We start from the raw sequence: 7133 nt of genomic DNA, 5'->3' as shown, positions 1-7133 counted from the left end.
ACGCTTTTTTCCCAAAGAGGTTTTTTTTGTAGTTTTTTCCTGGCCGAGAAGGAGAGTCTAAGGACAGAGGACCCTGGGACATCGTCCCTCGCCACCACAGACATTGTCTGACTCCATCGCCACCACAGACATTGTTGATTCATTTCTCCCTGTGGCCCTCAGAGGCAACTGTTGTTGTGATTTTGGGCCTTACAAAAATAAATTGATTTGATTTGATTTGATTTGAATACGTTCCAGTTTTGAGCTCTAAGTGCATGTACTGTAGCCATAAAGGCCTGAAAAGCAATGCAATTGCATGTCTGCGAGTGGCCCAGTGCTCCACTCAATCTGTCCCTGGGGAATTGCATGCATGTGTGTGTGGGTCCCTTGGGAGTCCAGCTAATGCATGGTATATGCATGTGTGAGTGTGTGCATCGGTGTGCTAGAATATTAATCAAAGGGACAATGGCAAGAGCTAAAAGCATTGAAGAAAATGCCTATAGTTTGATATGTAGGCTTATTGGATCCAGTTTACTTGGTCCACACTGAGAGGGGCTTATACTGTATATACATATGTGCACAAGGCCGAGCAACGGCCACAAGGAAAATTATTCAGAATATAGCTCTCAGTCGGGGTTGTGAGAAAAGTGAATGACAGAACAAATCGTGATGAAACAGTTGCATCACCCAAAGCCCGGTCTCCCTATACCCAGCATCCTTAGCTCCGTCCACATCCATCATTCATATAGATGCATGGAGGATTTCTTCAAAGCCCTGCCATGTTTATGCGTCCATAACATCTGACGCGCTGATGTTTACGCTCCCAAGCCACATTTGACATTTTCTGGATATGATGAATCATTAATGATGACCTCAATAGGCTTTCACATCTTTGGCCCACAGATCAATAAAGTGGTTAGGGGAGTAGGTCAGCTGGTCTCAGGAGGTGTCTGTCAGTGCGTTCCACTGTGCATGTCTCGCCTACCCAAAAGTATCGCACGCAGCAAGCAACTGGAAAAACGCTCGCACTAATTGGCGGCCCGGGCACAAACCCTGTCTATCCTATGCAACCACCCCAGGGCCTGGCAGAATTGTGGCTGATTTTCACTTTTTTCCTTTTCTTTTTTATTCATTTTTTTTTTATTTTTTATTCTCAAGCATTCCCTGCCTACAAGGCTGTGGGAGATCCATTAATTATTGATCAGATCCACGGATGAAAGCTGAAACACTCAGCAGGGATTACGCATCTTTGGCCCCACATAGAAAAAACAGCCTTGACCACCAACTGCAAAGAGATATAAGGAGATTTATATTTTTATTCATATCAAAGTGAGACTGAAATTTCTAAATGGAGAATTCACACACAAACACACACACAAAATGATCCTTAATATTTGCATATTATTGTTTTAATGCTTCAAATAGACTTTACTTCAGCCCCAGGGGTCAGTAAATAAACATGTGGCTCATAATACACTTAGATGAATTAGTTTGTGCAATTATCCCAAGACTAGGCTGGCATCAAATCTGTCTATAATTGTGGCAAAGTGTTACTATACTAACACAAGCCCTAAGGGGTCAAAATATCGACAACTGAAATATGAATGAAAGAATTTCTTATTGAATAAATAACGCACGCCCGGAACTTAAATTTCATTATGCCACATTTTTTCCCATTGTCCTTTTTCATATAGCCCATTACAGCTATGGCGTGGGGAAGTATGTTGAAAATACAGTAGACAGTGACACCACAATAAGAGACACAAATACTGACTCAGAGAGTTCATCAACACAAAATTCGACATTGGCCATCAGAGTTGATTTTCAGAGAGCATTATGCGACCAAACTTTTGAAAAAAAGGCCGAAAACAAGCCACCCCAGCCCCCCCAAAAAGTAGGTCAATAAAGAAGCACCTAGTTGGCATAATCCCTCATTCTTACAGGACCAGGAGTGTTCCATCATAAAAAAAAAAAAGATTCAGTTATAGTCATCTGGACACTTTTGAAAAAGACGTGTGTCGACTTTCATCCAAAAAACCTTTTCAATCTGTGGATCCAGTCTGAGAACTCTGAAAAACCTCCTGATAATTGCCTGTTTTATTAATCTATTAGTTTATACTGCCTGAAACTAATATTCTTTGTTACCCTAACAACCTTGTTTGCTGGCAGCCTTGCAGCTTCTTCGTCACTGATGGGTGCTTGATTAGCATGTGACTGATCTTCACTGTTTTCTGACCATGTCTTCAAAATGCTGTTGCAGATTGAAAATTACTTGTGAATAAAAGTTTTCAAAAAGTGTCTGCACTTGTTTTTTTTTTTTTTTAAACAAAATAAGCCCCTAGTTTAACGCTAATGAGTACCTATTTTTAATAGCACAATCTAGAGTATGCTATTAAAACGCCTTTCCCCCCCAGTCATTCAAATCTATTAATGTGAAACGGAACTGAAAAAGGCTAAAAATCCTCACCTCTGTTCTAAAGTGAAAGCAACTTTCAAAAAAAAAGAAGCGCAAATTCACTATAAAGCCCAGCAGAATATAGCTCTGTGGCCGTAGGTGGATGTGCTGGATTGGTCAGTCATTAGCCCTTTACAACGGCCATGTCCAGACGGACTTCAGCCAGCTCAAAATGTGGAGTGAGTGGTTGTTTGTACTCGTGCCCACTTTTCCCATCCCAAGTTGATACTCCCAGAGCCGTAGTGCAGAGAGCGAGTGGGTCGGCTGTTTGTACAGAGGAGGAGAGGCTCCGTGTCCGGCATCCTCTGGTGTCAAAGCAGTGCATTATGAGTGAAGCTCTGTGTGTTTCACCACGTGCATGTTAGATCTTGGACATACAATGAAAATATCAGCATGTAAATTGCAGAGTGTGCGAAGAATTCTGCTTATTTCTCCTCATACATGCTAACACATCATCATCCCCCACTCTCCCCGCGAGAGTACAAATGCAAAATACAGTAGACTTTATTGACATGTATGTACTGCACTGAGAAGGAAAAGAGGCCATCAATCAGGACACAGTGGCATCATGTCATAGGCCTGAAAACAGTCCTCCTATGACTGGTGAGATTTCAGCCATACACCAAATCTGAAAGAAGCTGAAGGCCAGGTCAGCATTGGAACACTCAGTGCGGACCAAGCATCTTTAAATGCATGTATTAATCATACATTACTGTGAGAAAGTTTTGTGTATGCAACGTATGGTCATGCACACGCCTCTGGTGACATCAGCCCAACACCCAAAGCTGCAGGTTATAGATCCCCCTTCACCCTTTAATTGTCGTTTGCATCCAGGAAACCAAGTTTGATGTTTAATTTTAGAGTAAGAAGCTCCAGTCTGCCAAACATACTAAAATCTCGTGCGAAGCAGCGTCAAATCTGTTACAAATCTTAAATGCCCTGTAAAATTTGGACGGCTGTTAGGAGTTGCTGTTCTTTCCATATACCCACATGATGACATTGTATTGTGTCGGTTTTGCTGCCAGCGCCTTGGCTCCTGCTCATGCCTCAGTGCTGTTCAATGATTCAGCTGTGTAGAGTTGACCTCCACCTCACCTTGGCTCTAGTCCCCAACCAAATGGACGTCTGGCAAGCCACCGCGCTAGCTGGATCTACAAGCAAGTGTGCGAGCCGGCGATAACACACAACTTGACTGATATGTCGGAAAAAGCTCGCAGACACACACTATCTGGGAAAGGTTGCAGTGCTACTCGGAACAAAGGGGCAGATGGTTCAGTGGAGTGCAGTGCCAGCGTGAGCAAAGTGTTTTAAGTGTGCATTTGTTTTGCATACATATACTTGGTGGGTTTTAGTGGTCCGTGAACACCGGCCTAATCAATCCCAGAAGTGCTTTTTAAACAGTCATAGTTTGCCAAAAAGCTAATGCCTTTCATGTTTTGAATAATTATTGGCATGCTGGATAGCCATTAGCACAACTGCATTAAGGCTATTGAATGTTTTTGGTTTTTAAATTCAGAATGCTCAAACACAGGAAATCAGAAATAATAAAACAGTAAAGTAAGACAGTACAGTTAAATAAATAAAAGCAAATTAAAACAATACAATTTACAGACAGAAAAGACAATTCACAAGACAGGGCTTTCTTTTTATTCCATGACCTGCTTTTGACTCCCACCAATAGAGAATGCAGACTTCAGCTAATTTTACACATATTTCTCTCTAAAGTCGACTCAGCTGCTTATAGAAAGAATACGTCACTCAGATGGGCCTAATAGGCTGTATTGGCTCAGCTACAATAATTTAAATTAAAGCAAATCAATGTAGCTCAGGATCTATACTCACTAAATGAATGAATGGGCCCAATGCTGCTTTCTGTCTGACTGACATCACCTCTCAATACCTTATATACTGATAGTCTGCATTTGTGCTGAGTAGTGTGTTTTTAAAAAGATGACGTGAAAGCATCAGCTATACTTTTACTGTAACTAAGTATGCTTAGTGTCCTTGCTTTTTGTTTCTACAAACTACAGACTACAGCACCACCCAAAAGGAATATAAAGTTATCAAAAGTTCCCAAGTCAAATTTTCATTCATTCTTGAAAATATACTGGTTTAATTGGTAAAGGAGGTGAACTTTAAACCTTTGGCCTGAGGTACAGCATACAACCTAAACAATTACCCCTGAATGGGAAAGCTAACAGAGATATGACACAAAACCAAGTGACCAATGCAAACACTTGACCTCAGCAATGGGTCAGGGAAAATTCACATTCGTTTCCCACCATAAACTAGGTTAAGAGTTGGGATTAGGGTTAATCATTTCATAAGCGAGTAAAATAAATTTGATTATTCAAGGACATTAAATACAGGCTATCATTTCAAAAACAATATTAATCTGAAACCTCATGAGCTGCAAAGTTATGTTTATAGTGTGCTGTAAAGTTTTCAATATTCCTTTCTTGGCTAAGGTGGTGGAGTGGTTTTCTCAAAGGTCAATCTCAGCTCTGATCGCACAAGGGCTATTTTCTTTGTCCTTTGCTTTAAAATTACGTTTCGGGAAGGAAATACCAAAGAAGCACCACCACTACAGGCAAACAAGCAAGTTGAGTGGTAAGTCACAGGCCAGATTCCACTTCCAAATGAGAATAATTATTGCCATTGTCAGAGAACAAAAATTCACAAATTTTAAATGGGCTTTGGTGATACCAAGCAACATAAAAAAAACAAAAAAAACTTGAATATAAAAAATAATAACAACAGTGCAATTAGTTCAACAGTTTAGCTAATATTGTACTTTTTGCATTTCCTGTAGGCAAACCAAAGGGTCCAGAAGGGGGGGAGATGATGGACTTGAGGTGGGACAGAACCATGGGCTCAAATGACTTCAGTGCCAGAAGCCTGCAGACATTATGTCCCCCTTTTGCACAAAGCATATAAAGCTTGACATGTTGGCTTTTTGGTTTTCTATTTTCACATAAACCATACACAATGGTACTCTAGGCTTGAGGAAACGGCTGCAAATCAATTGGCTGGCTGTGGCATATAATAACAATAATACATCACATTTATATAGCACTTTTTGGACCCTCAAAGACACTTTACATACAAAGAGAAGACAAACATGACATGAAACAACAGCATTAGTTAAAGGCAGGATCGGATCTGTAATAAGTCCCTGTTCCGTATGGGGTGTGGGAGGGAGTTTCAGGGTGGAGGCGGCTGCAGCAAAGGCTCTGTCCCCCAAGGTCCTGTGCTTTGTCCTGATGATTGGACTCAATGCCTATACCTATTTATTTCAACAGAAGATATCATGAATAAACAAATAATCATAGCAAACAATACAGCCACAGACACACAAATGTTGCCTTCCGTTAATAATGATTATTTATGGGATACCTTTTAAATTGTCCTATTATTCCACCATGCCATACAACACCATTGAAATTGTAATAATCTGCTAGCCACAGCGAGTTCAGGGCTTCTCTTCTGACATATTACAGTTGAACCTAATGAGATAATCCTTGTATATGGGCCTTTTCTAGGTATCACCGACCAGTGTTAACCTAACCCGAATCTCCACACCTGACTTCTTTACATAATTGAGACTGTCCAGTGCATGTCATTAGCATATTCAATGGCCATCCACTCTAATCCATCCCGGGTCGTTAGCCCTGTCTGCAGGGCTAATCATCATCTCCTCTGGATAAAGTTAGCCAAAGTGATAGCATCACCAGAATGAGAGAGTTAAATATTCATGCCCCACTGCGGTGTAATATCCTCGCCAGTGATGTCTGAACCTCGTGACCCTGTCATAATCGTGGAGTAATCGTGCGGTCACACTGTAAAGCAGTTCACTGGATGGTCTGGTTTGATGAGGGTTTGACACATGGAAGACAAGAGCTTCAACTCTGTGCTGAGAAACTGACAATTATTAATAATAGGGCTGTGATGAAGCATGATTGTCTGTTTCAAATCACTAATTAATAGGATTACCTAATTAAGAAAACCACTTATAATAATCTTGGTGTTGAATTTAAAATGATAATTAAAATTGTCATGACTTCACCTCACTCTCTCAATCCTAACATCACAAAATATACTTATTTTTAATTAGTTAATTACTAAATCAAAGGATTTGTACACTGCCTTTCACAACACTCAACGCACTGTACAGTGCATTATTCATTCACTCCACATTTGGTGGTGGTAAGCTTCTATTAAAGCCACAGCTGCCCTGGGGTAGACTGACGGAAGCAATCTGTCCCGTCGGCCGCTCTGATCACCTGCAACCACGCACACACCACATTCATACTGCAATGTGGTTGAAATGTCTTGTCAGTGGTCACCCATCCAAGTACCAGGCCCCGTCTTGCTTAACTTCCAAGATCTGATGAGAATGGGCATTAACAAGCAGCATTTGCAGCTATATGCTTATGTGTACGTTGGCACAGTTGGCAGCGTGGTAATTCTGACCAAGAATTTGTTGCAAAAATGTCAAGTTGGATCCATGGGCACTGATATCACAAGATGCTGGTGAAGAATGGACCAGATGCAAATGTACCGTTCTTCAACAACAAACAGAAGAACTTAAGTTCATAGAGTTTCAACTAATAGTGCTGTGTTGAAAACATGATTTCTGTTTTTGTTTTTTTTGTTTTCATCTTTGTCATAATTTTGGTTTATACATTGTTTGGATCGT

Source organism: Eucyclogobius newberryi, unplaced genomic scaffold (assembly GCF_026437365.1).
Source record: "Eucyclogobius newberryi isolate DKJ021-1_F unplaced genomic scaffold, fEucNew1.0.hap1 SCAF_16, whole genome shotgun sequence".
Classification (NCBI taxonomy): domain Eukaryota; kingdom Metazoa; phylum Chordata; class Actinopteri; order Gobiiformes; family Gobiidae; genus Eucyclogobius; species Eucyclogobius newberryi.
This window is presented reverse-complemented; position numbering follows the sequence as displayed.